At 36.6% G+C, this 16,542-nt stretch overlaps 1 non-coding gene across 1 annotated transcript; it reads left to right on the top strand.

Moving 5' to 3' along the window:
* The first annotated feature begins 11,858 nt into the window (after positions 1 to 11,858).
* LOC112535248 lies at positions 11,859 to 11,965 on the top strand. Its single transcript, XR_003079418.1, has one exon. It is a non-coding gene; the product is annotated as a small nucleolar RNA R71 (small nucleolar RNA).
* The last annotated feature ends 4,577 nt before the right edge of the window (positions 11,966 to 16,542 follow it).

The following is a 16,542-nucleotide window of genomic DNA, read 5'->3' as shown; positions in this document are numbered from 1 at the left end:
TGCTAAAAACATGGAATTGGATTTTTTTTTTCTTTCTTTAGAAAAAAGTAAGCCTTTTCTTTTCAGGAATTGAGAAATTACGAATTATATAGGAATTAAAGGTAATCTTAGAGTTCAATGCTATAGCAATGATAGTACCAACCTTCTTTGCAATATCTAAAATTAAAAGTGGATGTAACAAAGATAAAGCCAACGTCCACCCTTGATTGAAAAATGGAGCGCATGTAATTGGTACTAATACTTAATATTTTTACTATTCATGGTGATAATAATTCAAAATTTAGTTTCTTATAGATATATTTCTATTGCAAAAATTAAACAAAATGATATTAATATCTTTTTCAAATATCAAGAATAAGAAAATAGAGAAAATAAAATTTAGAGCTGAAGAATAAAAGAGAAAGAGAGAGAAGCATGGCAATATAAGGAGGGAAGGAGCAATAGTGAGAGAAAGGAGAACGAATAAGAGAATTTGATATGACTAAAGTTGAAAGAGAGGAGTTTGATGTTATTGTTACTAGGGCCCCATGTACTATGCCATATCAAAATCTTTTGTTTAACTCAAGGACATATATTAAAGATAAAAGGAGGGGGGAAGGGAACCCCGCGATAGTACAGAGGAACAACGACTAGTAAGTCCGAAAAACACTCTTAGTTATTATGAGCAGCTAAATTATAGGATCTACTAATGAAAGAAAAAGATTCTTTCTAAAAAAAGTTATTAAGCTTAGAGATATCGAAGAAGATAACTGCAGATTTAGCTAGAGGAGAGGAAACTCCATCAGTCACCTGAATAATAGAAAAAGTGTTTCCTTCAAAGAGAACCATTTTCCAACCTTTGTTGACTGCCCGATGAACAACTTAACAAAGGGTGAGGCTTTCTATAGTAAAAGGGAAGAAGCAAGATGAATTTTAGTAGTCCACATAGCAATAGTCCTACCTTTAGCATTAGAAGTAACTAACCTGCAGCTACCCACCTCCACTTATGTTGTCTAAGTTAGTATCAAAATTGACCTTAACTTCGTCACCCTTTAGAGTGGATGTAGGAAAGTTGGGACTAGTAGAAACAGTAGCCGCCACAAATATGGGAGCCCAGGGAATTAAATTCCATAAATTCCTTAAGGGCTTTCTTACCAACATCCATATTGCTCCAGGAGCCGTTATTAAACATTAATTCATTCCTGCCTTTCCACAGACTCCACAACACAAAGACTACTAGGGCAGAATCCAATGATCCTTTTCAATTCTAATTAATTGACCATTCTTAACCTGCCATCTCACCCCTTGCTTAATAATTTCAATTGCTGACATTAAGCTTCTCCAAGCTTAAGAGGCATTACTCTTACATTTAGCTCTTAGAACATCAGAGATAGGAAAGTACTTCCCCTTGAGAACTTTAGCTAACAGAGAGGAAGGATAAAACAATGATCCTCCAGAGGTGCTTGGCTAAAAAGAGCCATGTTGAACCCATGCAGATCTTTGAAACCCATGCCCACCAATGCTTACTTTTACATAGATTTTTCTAAGAGGTCCAGTGTATATTTTTTCCTCCTTATGCTGCCCCCATTAAAAATTTAAAATAATCCAATTGATGTCATTGCATAAGGATAAGGGGAACTTAAGGCAATTTATAGTGTAGTTGGAGATTACAACAGCTATTGCCTTAAATAGAACTTCTTTTCTAGACATAGAAAGAAGTTTCTCCTTCCATCTTGCCACCTTTACCTTAAGTTCATTAAAGGTTTGACGCTTTGATATATTACACAGGCATGTAATCCAAGGTACTTATCTTGGGTACCAATGTGAAGGACCTTTATCAATCTGGCAAGGCTTCTAAGAACATCTCCAAGCGTATTAGAACTAAAGATATTAGCATACTTATTAAAATTAATACACTGACCAATAGCCTCCATGTACCTATTCAAAAATCCCAATAAATTATCAACAGTTGAAGTAGTGGCAAGACAAAAGATCAGGGAATCATATTCAAATAAAAGATGATTAATTGCAAGAGTGAGCTTGGAGATCTTGATTCCATGGATATCGCCAACACGAAATGCATTGTTACAAAGATGAACAAGTCCTTCAGCACATATGATAAAAAAAAAGGAGAGAAGGGATCCCCGTGGCGCCACCCTCTTGTCGGGGAGAAGTAACCCTGAACAAAACTAATGATGTTAATAGAGAAAGAAACAGTCTTAACACACTCCATTATCCAGGAGGTCCACTGATGATGAAAACCCAATACCTTCATCATGTGCTCCAAATTGTCCCATTCCAATCTGTCATAGGCCTTAGTCATATCTAGCTTCAAAGCCAACTCTTTCTTACCTCCTTTGGATCACGTCTTCATGTAGTGCATTAATTCATGACTAATAAGTATATTATCAACAATGGACCTTCCTTTGACAAAGGTGTTTTACGAGTCACTGATCAAATAAGCATAAAAGGCTATAGTCTTTTCATTAAGATACGAAAGATTATTTTGTAAAAGATAATACAAAGGCTTATCAGTCTTAGTTGTTTCATATTCTTAGGACTCTTGACCATTGGAATTGAAGAAATGATTGTGTGGTTAGCACTCTTCAACATCTTGCCTGTGGAGAAAAAGTTAAGCACAAATTGAAAAACATTATCCTGAATATCCCCTCAAGTTTTTTGGAAAAAACCAATAGTAAAACCATCCTACCCAAGTGCTTTATCAGGTGGTAATGAAAAAATAGCATCTCTAATTTCTTCAACACTAACAATCTTAATTAAAGCCTCGTTCATCTCACCGAATACTCTAGAGATCATTCCATCTGTGACACTATTAAGATTGGAAGGGTAAGTAGATGAGAATAAGTTTTTGAAGTAGGAAATAACAAGCTCTGAAATATCTTTTTAATCCATGAACCAATTGCCTACTTCATCCTCAAGACCCCAGATTCTATTCCCGCTCTTCATCGGTATGGTTTTGGCATAAAAATAGGTTGTATTGTTGTCACCTAGCTTGAGCTAATCCTGCCTTGCCTTCTAAGCCAAAAAACTCTCCTCCCTAATTAAATCCTCTTGGAGCTTTAGTCCTAATTCTCTAATTCTACTACTGTCTCTTCCATTAGGCTCATCTTTAGCAGCTGAAAGCTTATTTCTAATATTACCGATGTTGACTCTACTATTGAGATTTCAATTTTTTCTCTAAGATATAAGTTCATGCCTACAAACTTTGAGCTTTGAGAACAATAGAAAAGATTAGGATCCCCAAAAGTCTTTACCCCAAGTTCTACTAATAATCAGCTTCACCTCAGCCGGATTATTACATCGTTTATCAAACCTAAATGTTTGTTTCACCAACCACTTACCACCATTGAGATCAAGGAGTATAGGTCTATTTTCAGAGCCAAAATCCTCTAGATGACTCACAGGAGCACTAGGGAACTTAGAACTCTAAGAAAGATTAGCTAGAAGCCTATCAATACGTTCCTATATATTGTTACTTCGAGCACATTTTATTCCAAGTAAACCAAGGACCAGAAAAGCCAATGTCTCCAAGACCCAAATCATTAATAAAAATCTAGAAAAGGCTTATGGTGAGAATGATCAAACAGTCTGCCTTCTATTTTTTCTTTTTGGCACAAAATAAATTTAAAATCACCAGCAACCAAGAAAGCATCCTTAATATGACTACAGTAATCTTTAAGGTAGTGAAGTTGTTGGGTTCTTACAGATTCCACACTACGCACAATAAAGTTCCAATTTCCATTAACAAAATCACACACATTACAGTGAAAGAAAAAATCTAACGAGAACAAAATATCAATCTAGGTAATATCTTTCCACGCAAATGCTTAACCACTAGCTCTATTAATGGGATTAACAGTAACCATGATGGCTCGCTAAACACGACGAGCAGTCTATAGGCAAGTGCACCTATCAAATGTAATCTATCTATGACAAGTATCAATGTTGTATCCCACGGGAACTGAGAAGCTACTGCTACAGCACTATTCCTATTATCTAATCGATCAAAAGATGGTGAAGATCATTAACTAAAAATGAATGAGAATGTAAATGAAAACTAAATTCTAAGAAAGAGAATGAAAGTTTGGAAAAGACAATGAGATGATTAACCCAATTGGGGATCCTTTTAGCTAGCCAGCTTAAAAACAATAAATTATGAATTGATTGATTAAGAATTACAATTTGTGGATAATTTCTCAAATGAATTGGCCTCTCTCTCGAGTTAACCAATTCCTAATCCTAAAGATCTAAAGTTGAAATCTCTTCCTAACAATTGATTTTAGAATAGCATTAATCTCTAAATATACCTTTAATAAGAGTGTCTAATTCTTATTACAGTAAGTTATGTAACGCCTGCATTTTCTCATCATACATGTTATGTGCATTTATATTTAATCATTGGGCAATGATGGTATATTAATAATATTTTTATTCTATGAGAATAGATATATATTAATTATAAGTAGAGAATAAGAAGCATGATGTTAGATTATTAATTTAGATAAGTTGATTAAGTACTTGGGTTATGTGTATTAAGCCTTAATACTTAATTAGACCAATAGTTGAAGGTTGGATAAATAGATTGGACTTAAATGATACAATTGAAAGTTAGTATCTATGTATAGTTAGTAAGAATTAAACTTGGGATGATAAGACTAATTTTAGTAGATGGTGGCATTAAAAATTATGAGCTATCAATTAAGAGATTAATCTTGAAAATTGGAACCATGAGCAAGCTCATTTTACCTCTTCATTTCTCTAAATTCGTACCTGGCCAAGAACCCAAAATTTAGAATAAGAGAGGAGTGAAATACCCAGAAAAACCTAAAATTAAGATTGGGTTTTACCAATTATTGAATGAGCCAAGCTAAAGCTAAAGAATTTGAGCATATTAGCAACCCAAAAGCTGAAATTAGTGAGTTGTTACTTGAGTATTATTAATTTGTCATTAGGATTCTTGATTATAAATTGGAAAAACTTAAATTGATGCTTTCATTGATTAATTAAAGGTCTGATTATCATGAATTAGTAGAGTATTGAATGATCACATAGAGATTAAGCTTAATTTAATTTTGAGTATATCAAGACAGAAAACTCTCAAAATTCCAGCAACTTTGATGTTCTGTATTCTGTGCATAACTTGAGTTATATAAATCTAAATTTAGCTTAACTCATGTCTATGGAAATTTTGAAGAGTCTTCTATAACTATTTAGTTTTGTGATTTTGCTAGTTTTGCCATTGTGGTTACTTAAATTGAGCAAATAAATTGCTTCTCGGGTACAACGAGTTGTATGACTCTTACTCAGTAATTTAGGAATAATTAAATATGTATAAGTCAAAATTGAGTAATTCTTCTTGGAGATAAAACTAGACACATAAAGGTATATGTCTATTTAATATGAGATTTTTATATTAAGCCAATTTTATCCAGAAATAAATATACTTTGGTACTAAATTCTGTCTAGAAAACAGAGATGTTGGAGATTAGTCTTATGCTATTTATTAATTATTAATTTGAGTTAAATTGGAATATAGTTAGATAGAACATGTTTATATGATATTAAAACAGTAGTTGAGAGTTTTAAAGGAAGAGTTAGACCTATGAATTAGAAAGGAGGTGGTCTTGTAATGCATTAGAACTAGCATTTACATGAATATTTGGAATATGCATGAAATATGAATTGATGAATGTATTAACAAGAACTCAAAAGTCTGAAAAGGAAGTTGTGGAAGAAGGAGGTCCTTCTATGATGAAGGAATAAGTGTATTTTGAGTAAGAAAATAGTTAATATTTGCTATATTCATATATTTAATCAAATGTTCCACGAATGCTTGTGTTTGCTTAATATTGTGTTATGTTTGAATGAATAAGATGGAAATGATTGGTGTTTGCTTAATATTGTGTTATGTTTGAATGAACTTAATATTGTGTTATGGGACTGACATTGAGAACTCCATTCCCCCAAGTCTGAAATAAACTACATCAGGAAGAAGGTGCTGAGGAACTCAATTGTAAGCTCACGGTAGGTTGGCTCAATGATGTCAAAGAATCGTACATATGGCAGAGTCTCGAACAGAATGCACACATCCTGAACCAATCCCACTCTTTCCAGAGATACGAAGTCGATGCAACGACCTACCATCACTTGCTTCCATCTCATGACTTGGAACCGACTCTCATTATCTACATTAGGGAATGTCCATAATGGATGACGACCAGGTGCAGGTGGGTTCATAACTAGTGCTCTTCGAGCTCGGACTAGTTGCTGTTGCGGTGCTGGGGCTGGTTCTGGTGCTTGTGCTGGTGCTAGTTCTGGTGCTGTGGAGGAAGATGTTCCTTCACCACGCTATCGCTTGCTGGTAGGGACGCGTTTTGGTTACTTCCTATGGGATTGATTGTAACACCCCCATCACATGTTAACCAATAAACATTAGCCAGGAAGCATACAAGCGTCGTAGAATATATACTATAGGTAGATAGGTCAATATGTAGGTTGTTAAGAATCCAGACACAAGGTTATTAACATATAAACATATGATTATACTTAAACATCATTTAACAAGTATTACAAACATCTTCTTATGCCTTATAAGGCATACTTCCATATATATCATATAACCGCATACAAAAATGCATCGGGAGGAGACTTCACAAAACCGGCCCAACTTGATGTGAATCGCTAAAAGCTAAACTTCGCATACAACCAACGGATGCACTACTATTTACAAACCTGAAAAGAAAAATTTTGGAGAGGGGTGAGCCTCCAAGAAATAAATAATCAACATAATCTATATCACATACACTTAATACAATTTCCACCCAATCACATAACTTTCCATGATATTCATAGTTTAGGTATAAAGTCATACCATTCTACTCAATTCATTACAACCATCATAGAAGAAATACAATTCAACAATTATGGTTAGTTCTCACGGCTTGTGGATCCCCTTTAATGTGCTGCTCCGCCTCATCCTCACATATCACACACGTGAAGTCGCCCGCCTCATCTCACATTATACACTTTTATAGCCTCTCTAGGCTTTAGCCTCCCAAGGCTTTATATATATATATGTTTTTTCACAGGGGAATCCACCATTCACATGCACATATGCACTTAACATCACAATTCAATCATTTCACTTATATCATATTTCAGCAATAACAATTGTTCCACTCAACACCAATCATTTCCATCTCACCATTCAAACATAAACAATATTAAGCAAACGCAACCATTTCATGAACATTTGATTAAATATATGAACATAGCAAATATTAACTATTTACTTACTCAAAATATACTTATTCCTTTAGCATATAAGAACCTCCTTTCTCCACAACTTCCTTTCCGTGCCTTTGAGTACCCTGTCAACACATTCATCAATTCACATTTCATGCATATTACAAATATTCATGTAAATGCGAGTTCTAATGCATTACAAGATCATCCCCTCTCTAATTCATAGGTCTAACTCTTCCTCTAAGACTCTCAATTACTGTTTTAATATCCTATAAACATTTCCCATCTAGTTAAATACCAATTTAACTCAAATTAACATCAATAAATTGCATAAAACTAATCTCCAACATTTCTGTTTTCTAGACAGAATTTAGTACCAAGGTATATTTATTGCTAGGCAAAATTGGCTTAATACAAAAATCTCATATTAAAAAGACATATCCATTTATGCGTCTAGTTTCATCTCCAAGAAGAATTACTCAATTCCGACTTCTATAGATTTAATTATTTTCAAATTACTGAGCAAGGGTCATACAGCTAGTTGTACCCGAGCAGCAATCTGTTTGCTCAATTTAAGCAACCAAAACGGCAAAAATAGCAAAATCACAAAACTACAAAGTTATAGAGGACTCTTTAAACTTTACATAGACACCAATTAAGCTTAATTTGGACTTATATAACCCATGTTATGCCTAACATACAGAACATCAAGGTTGCTGGAATTTTGACAGTTTTCTATCTTAACATACTTAAACTTAAATCAAGCTTAATCTTTATGCAATCATTCAATACTCTACTAATTCATGATAATCAGACCTTTAATTAATCAATGAGAGCATCAAATGAAGTTTTTCCAATTTGTAATCAAGAACCCTAATGACAAATTAATAACACTCAAGTAACAACTTACCAATTTCAGCTTTTGGGTTGCTAATATGCTTAAATCCTTTAGCTTTAGCTTGGCTCCTTCAATAGTTGGCAAAATCCTATCTTAATCTTAAGTTTTTCTAGGTATTTCACTCCTCTCTCTTATTCCAAATTTTGTGTTTTTGGCCATGTACGAATTTTAGAGAAATGAAGAGGTAAAATGAGCTTACTCATGGTTCCAATTTCCAATATTCCTCTCTTAATGCCACCACCTACTAAACTATTTTTATCACCCTAAATTAATTCTTACTAACCATATATAGGTACTAACTTTTAATTGTATCTTTTAAGTCCAATCTATTTACCCAACCTTCAACTATTGGTTCAATTAAGTCTTAAGGCTTAATACACATAACCCAAGTACTTAATCAACTTATCTAAATTAATAATCTAATATCATGCTTCTTATTCTCTACTTATAATTAATATATATATGTTCTCATAAAATAAAAATATCATTGATATACCATCATATGCCCAATGATTAAATGTAAATGCACATAACATGGATGATGAGAAAATGCAGGCGTTACATTGATTGCGGTCCGTCATGTCACCTGATGTAATGAATAATTAGTTATTTGTACAAGAAATCAAGTTAATCAGAAATCCTAACGAAAATTGAACAGCATAATGGCTATGATTCGACTAACAGAAAACTTTAGACTTAACAAAAGACTAAAGCCTCAATCTCCTACATAAACTAATTAACCGATACATTCCAACCTACTTTATCGTGCACCAACTAACGCAACTTTATTCTAACAATTATTCATAATAGAATGCCATAAATAAACTTTATTTCTGCAAACCCCACACTTATCACTTTCATAATCAACTTCATAGCAAACATAACAACTAATGTAAATTAAATCTAATTGAGGCCATATTAAAGCAATGTAACAATATAAAACTACCAAAACATACTAGCACGTCCTAAATAAAGTATATGCATAAAAGAAAAACTAAATTAAAAACAAATAAAAGAAAAAAGTGAAGAGACTTACTTGGAATTGCCGAGAAAGGTAAGAAGGATGAGAGAAATGGAAGAAAACAACACCTTGGAGCTTTAGAAAAAGGGGTAGCAAAATTTTTGGAAGCCTCCTTTTTATAGGCACGAGGGTCAGCACGGGCGAGGGCAAGGTCGTGCTTATCAGGACTCGGCCCGTGCTGAGCCCTTATGCTTCAATGGTGCACCAATTGGCACGGGTGGGGGCACGATCGTGTTGACCAGCACGGCCTAGTGTTGCCGCCCGTGATGCCTTCAGAATCCGTGATGAACGGCTGAAATCCCCCAAGTCTTCATGTGTCTCTCATTACGGGCTTGACTCAGGCCGTGCCGTGTTGTAGTCCGTGATGGCCACGGAAACCGTGGTGAAAGGGGAGGTTTCTGGGCTTTCCTTTGCCATCTTGGATTGCCGAACTCCCAACGTTGATGTGTGCTTTAAAACTCTAAGATATATTAGTCCTCAAAATTGCATATGAGCATCGAGTAGGCTAACTCCTGCAAAACTCAAGAATAAACACATCCCAAGCAACATCTAATAAAAGGTTCAATAAAATAAAATCATCTCAAAATAAAACAAACTAAAAATAAACTGAGATATCTAACTAGAAAAGTAAATAAATAAATAAAAGATGTCCAAAAACTCAAAAAAAAACATAAATAGATTTGGGAATGCCTCCCGAAGGCGCTTCTTTTTGTTCGAGTCATCTAGCTGGACTCTGCAGCAGTATTCCTGCATCGCGGGCAAATTGAGAAGGTGGGCTCAATGTAAGCTGGGGCTTGAGGCATATAAGCACAAGGAGGAGGTCCAACGTGTGCAGTAGATGACCAAGGAGGTGCTCTCCACATCGAGTCGGGATGCCCATTCATCCACTCCAAATCCTATCTAGGTGACCTATCATAAACAAACTTGCAACTACCCTTCTTGGGTGTATCATAGTACAAAGTCTCAAATTGATACAAGTTGTTTTCTTCAGATGAATAGCACACATCAACAGGGAACGAGACATGTATAGCATCATCCAATTGTACATTCTGTGGTTGCTTATCACATGCAAGACCAATTCCATCAATACTGCAAATGGCATGAACATGGTTGGTAGGAGAACTATCAAATGGGGGTAAACTAAAAGTAACACAGTCATCCCGTACATTAAGTTCTAACTTTCCCTCAAATACGTCTATTTTAACTCTAGCCATGGCAAGGAAAGGTCTCCCCAAAATCAACGGTACACTATGCTCATTATCCATATCCATAACCACAAAGTCCACAGGAAATATGAACTTATTTACCTTGACTAGCACATTCTCTACGATCCCCCTAGGAAGCTTAACAGAATGGTCAGCTAATTGAATGCACATCCTAGTGGGTTTTGCCTCCCCCATACCTAGCTTATTGAATAAACTAGTGGGCATGACATTTATGCTAGCCCCCAAATCAGCTAATGCATCATCAACACACAAGTTACCCAAAGTGCAAGGAATAGTAAAACTCCCTGGATCGTGACATTTCTCTGGCAACTTGCTTTAAAACACTGTTGAGCACTCTTCGTTAATCTTAACATAGGCTACCTCCTCCAACTTTCTTTTTCTGCTAAGTATGTCCTTTAAGAACTTGGCATACTTCGGCATCTGCTTCAATACGTCAATAAAAGGCAAGTTAATATGCAGTTGTCTAAAAGTATCCAAAAACTTATTGAACTGCTCTTGCGCTTCTGCTTGCTTGAGTCTAGCAGGATAAGGAATCTTGGATTGATATTCCCTGACTGGGATTGGTTTCACCTTTTGTCCCTCAAGTTCCTTAACCTTACTGCTCGCCTCAACCTGCACATCAATAGTGGAGTCGTCAAGAATAGGCTTAGAAGGAGCTGAAACTAACTTACTTGAAGGCAAGCGAGTTAGACTCAGTGGTGCTAGGGAGCGCTCCTTGTTGCCTCTCAGACAACATCTTAGAAAATTGGCCAATCTGAGTCTCCAAGTTCTGAATCAAGGCCTGCTGATTCCTAAGTGCACTATCAGTTTGCTGGAACCTCATCTCCGTAGTCGTCACAAACTTCATCATAAGCTCCTTAAAATTTGACTTCTTTTCTGGTGGAGGAGGAGCTTGTGCAGGCTCAGCTGGCTGTTGTTGCGGTTGCTGATGAAGTCTTTGAAAACCTGGTGGACCTTGGGTATTATTGTTCCTCCAACTGAAGTTGGGATGATTGCAACACCCAGGGTTGTATGTGTTGATGTAGGTGTTGTTCTGCTGCCTTGGGGCATTCCCCATATAATCAACCTGCTCAACATCAGAAGACACATAAAAAACAGATGGAAAAGTATAAGAAGATGAAGCAAACATACCTCCTGCAGTACAGTTTACACTGTAGTGCGAGCCACCATAAAACTCACAGCTAACATTCGCTGCATAAACCGGCATCTGGAGTTGGTCAATCTTCTTGGTTAGAAGCTCCACCTGAGTTGCCAAGGCTACTGTAGAATCCATTTGGTTGACCCCTCCTTGTCTTCCCGGTCAGCTCCTAGAGGATTGCCACTGATAATTGTTCATGGCCATTTCCTCTATCAAGTTTTGAGCCCGCCAGCGCTCATCGCTTAGCCCCACCGGCCGCAAAGATCCACCATCTCCCTTGTAGCAAGGTTCAACCCGCTGTAGAAGGTCTGAACCTGCATCCACACTGGCAATCCATGATGTGGGCAGCATCTCAAAAGGTCCTTAAACCTCTCTCATGCATCGTACATGCTTTCATCATCAAACTGCACAAAAGAAGATATGTCATTTCTAAGTTTAGCAGTTTTAGCGGGAGGAAAATACTTATAGAGAAATTTTTTGGCGAATGCCTTCCAAGTAGTAATCGTCTGCTGTGGAAGAGGTTGCAACCATCTCTTTGCTCTGTCCCTCAAGGAAAATGGAAACAATCTCAGCCGAATGGCATCATCGGTTGATCCATTTATCTTGAATGTGTCACAAATCTCCAAAAAGTTAGAGATATGTGCATTGGGATCCTCGTTGGGCAATCCTCCAAACTGCACGCTCTGCTGGATCATCTGGATAACATTGGCCTTTATCTCAAAATTGTTGGCCGCTATAGTAGGTCTGACTATACTAGTTTTCGTCCCATCCAAAGATGGTCGAGCAAACTCGTACATCGTCCTCTGATCGTCATCGGTCTGAGGGTTGTGGTTCTCCATCATGTTAGCTCTATGAACCTGAACTGTAACTCTGACCTCCTCCTCAACTGCCTGTAAACGTCGTCTCAATAATCTGAGAGAGCTCTCTAGGTCAAATAAGGGTTCTATAGGATCAGGGTTAGAGCTCCTAGTCATAAACTACTTGAAACCGACAATCCAAATAACCACCAATCAACAAAAATAATAAAATAAAGAATAAACAAATAATGACTAAAGTAACACAAAAACAATTCACTCCAGTTCACCGTTACGGTTCCCCGGCAACGGCGCCAAAAACTTGATAGGCTACTTATGCAACCTACACCTAAGGCAATAAACCTATCGATGCGGCCTAGCACTAGTAAGTATCAAGGTCGTATCCCTAGAGATCAGGTGAACCTAGAGTTACTACTGTTCACTATGTTATCTAGTCTGAAATAGAGTGTGAGAAGTCTAAATTAACTAACTAATGATTATGAATGCAAATAAATAAATGAACAGCAACTGACAATCGAAAGACAATCGCAATAAGAAAAACAAACCCAAAGGGGACCTAAGTGATGGAATTCTAAGGTTGATTTTATAAATTACCAATCTTGCTTACCCGCGTTTTAAATCCCGACTGAACTCCTGCCTCTCTCGAGCTCACCGACTTCCTAAACCTGCACTAACCTAATGGAATCTCTTCCTATCAGATTATTACAGATTAGCATTAAGCATGATTTAGATCTATTAAGAGTTGTTAATTCTTAATCCGGTGAGTGAATTAACCTTATCTCTAAGTGTTAACTACCAGTTCTTACTATTCAAATTCCAGTTGTAATAAGCATTTCTCAATGTCAAGAAACAACCTAAAAGACAAATAATTCAACGTCTCAAATTACCTGAATCAAACTTTATTACTGAATAGTAAAAAGATTACAAGAATGGCAAATACAAATCTAACAACTAAGCACAATCCATCAACAATAAAGAACCCAATGGGTTCAAAATATATAGTTACTCATGTTCATAGTTAAAGCAAAGTAAGGAACAAATAAGGAAAAGAAAATTGAAGGCATGTACACCCTTCTCTTTCAAGTTGGATGAGAAACCCTAATTTTCCAATCCAAAATATCAAACCCTAATTTGCCTCTTGAATGCTCCCAAAATCTTGTTTTGATCTTCAAATCGATGTTGAAAACAACTGTAATCCTCCCTCAATTGATGAATTTGATCTCCCAAAGTCGAAAATTGAGGTCTAGAAAACAAGTGAATTGAGTGTATATTAGAATTAGGTCAGAAAAATCGAGCCACCATTCCCCAAATCGAATTTTGCTTATATAGTCTCTTCAAAGATGGTCAAGCCTCGTATTTGGCCAAGACGCAAGTGAGTCCGGTGCCATGCTGAACTTAAGGATTTCATTGTGTTGGCCTCTTCCAGGCCATGCCCAAGCCGATGCTGACCTACCACGGGCCATGGTGGAGGTTGTGGTGGCTACGGAAATCGTGCTAAAAGGCACTCTTGGAAGGCAGCTAGTTGGCAATTCAGCACGGCCGGAGTCCAGGTCATGCTCAACCCTCGGGGTGCTGGTCCTAGTCCAATTTGACGGATTCTGATCCATAATCACGCGTATTTCCCTCGATTATTGATAGTGTCCTTCGAAAATTACCTGAAACATGAAAGGAAACAAAAGACAAGTGATTCTAGCATAAAACGAGATAATCATACACAAGAATGTAAACAATTGGGCATGAAACACATGTGTAGTATGATGCCTATCAATAACTCTGAATCCAATCTCTGTAGCTCAAGATCTTTTTTTTCTTTTCTTTGAATCTTTAATCCAATCCTCAAGAATAGCTATATGGATGATGTTAAAGTGGAGTTTATCTCCGTTTTTCTCTTTTTAATCGTTTGGAAGGTTGCTCTCAAGGTCTGTCTTGAATACCCTAAAGTTCTCTCTCTTTCACTCTCTCTCTCTCTCTCTCTCTCTCTCTCTCTCTCTCCCTCTCTCTCTTTCTTTTTCTTTTCTTCTAAATTAGGTTTTGGGATCCAACACGGCCTGAATTTGGTCCGTACTGACCAGTATGACCTGGATCCATGCCGTGTTGATCTAAAAATGTACATTTTGGCCTTCTTCAATACGTCTTGGATTTGGATCATGTTGCTCAGGACCGGCATGCTCCTAGGCCATGTCACTCTCGAAAACTGTGTTGCAAATCGCTTTTTCTCGCCATAGGTGAGGCATTTCATCACGCCCTCTGACCCTGATCATTCTCCTTAGCATGGGCGTGGTTGAACAGTCTAATGCACCCGATTCAACCGTTTCTTCCCCATTTTGGTCCGATTTCTCTCTGACTTTGATGATGTACCTAGAAAAATACCTGAGACACAAAAGAAATTAAAACATGGTGATTTTAATACAAAAACATATAATTTGCTTTAAAAATAACTTAAATTCAAGCATGCAAACATATGTAATATCAAAGATATCAAACCATATTATCAAAAATGCACTTTTTAAACATATTATCTACCCTAGAACTATTGTTCTTAGTTTCCATGATTAAAAGTACCTTAGGAGAATGAGAGTGACATTTCACTTTGAGTGTAAGGAATGTCAAGGTTTTCCTCAAACCTTGAACTTTCCAGCTCATGAGCCTTATTTATCCAGCTGGGGCCACTTACGGCTGGCTACCTCCACCATAGAATTCTCAGATAACTTAAACAATTTAATAGGGCTTTCACCATCAGTAAAAGCTTCTTCCCTAACTCGCTTAGGACAATAGAAGGACCACTGAAGCTTCTTCATCTTTCTGCAGGTCTCCACCCACAGCTCTAGCCAGTTTCTTCCACTTGTTGGCTTTCCCATTCTTATGAGCATCAGTAGAGGGAGGGCCACCACTCCTTTTAGAAATGACATTTTCCTCATAAATTTCCTTTAGAATTAAACTCGAACCCGAACCTTCTCTAGGAAAAACTAGCTCACTTTTGTTCTTAAACCATCCTGAATCAGTATTCTTCTTTTGCAAAAGCAGATCAGAAGCAATTTCAATTTGTTATTCAAAGGTTTGAATATCATTGCGATTCATATAAATATATTTTTCTTTCAACTTCGAACTAAGAATATCAATGAGAAAAAGGGGGGTGAATTTTCTAAAAAGTTATTTAGATGTTTAGAGGTTCTCAGTGGAAGTGCGATGTAATCAAGGCTTATCAAGTTCCTAGGCTCAGAAGATCGTTTTTAGAAAGAACTAGGCTTTCAAGGGATAAGACTAAGGCCACACACTCTTACCTTTGGAAACAAGAGCGTAGGGACTAGACGTTTTTATCTTTTTCGTAGTATTAAGGTTAGCAGACTTAGTATCCCCTAACGAGAGATTTTCAAGGTTAGCCTTCAGCATGAGGGCCGGTTCCTCCGCAACTTTAAGCCTGCCTAGATTATGACCGTTCCATAAATTAATATGATTAGCTACCCCACTTTTATCCTCTTCCATTTTGGTAGCATATAATTTTATTATATGACCTATTTTAAAGGAGCACCAAGAAAACTTACCATCTTCAGACTTGTTTCTAAATCCTCTAAGGAGGGGTTTCTCTATATTCATGTTAACTTTGATTCTTAACTTGCGAATCCACCCACCTACAAGACTACTATTGAGATCTGCCTGTAAGAATTCTTTGAAAAGAGTCCCAATTCTCTCAACATTGCCATATTGATATGGCTGGAGGGTAAATCATGCACTTGGACCCAAAAAGGAGAGCAAGAAAAGTCTAGACTTTTGACTATCTTATTGGCCGACCATTCATATATATTAATCAGCTGGTTTTGGACACTCAAAGGCTTTCCTTCAAAAGTAATCATATAATTTGCCTCATTCTTGAAATAAAAACTGAAGATGTTTTTCCTTACTCCTTCCACATGAAAATATTCTTAAAGTCTCCAAGAAGTGGACATAGTATCTTTTATCGCAAAAGGATTCATAATCTTTGTAGAGATCACCTTACCCACTAGAGTTTTCCTAAAATAAATATCAAAATTTTCCAAACCCGAGTCTACTTCTAACACAAGGTCATCGCATTATAACAATTCTATCATGTCAATAAGGTCCTCAAGGGAAGGAAGCTAGATATCCATGAGAGCAAACAACAATGGGAAAGGTGAAAGGACATACTAGAGAAGTCAGGATTTAACTTTGTAATGGAAGAGGAA

This window comes from Ricinus communis, chromosome 1 (genome assembly GCF_019578655.1).
Source record: "Ricinus communis isolate WT05 ecotype wild-type chromosome 1, ASM1957865v1, whole genome shotgun sequence".
NCBI lineage: Eukaryota > Viridiplantae > Streptophyta > Magnoliopsida > Malpighiales > Euphorbiaceae > Ricinus > Ricinus communis.
This window is presented reverse-complemented; position numbering and strand designations above follow the sequence as displayed.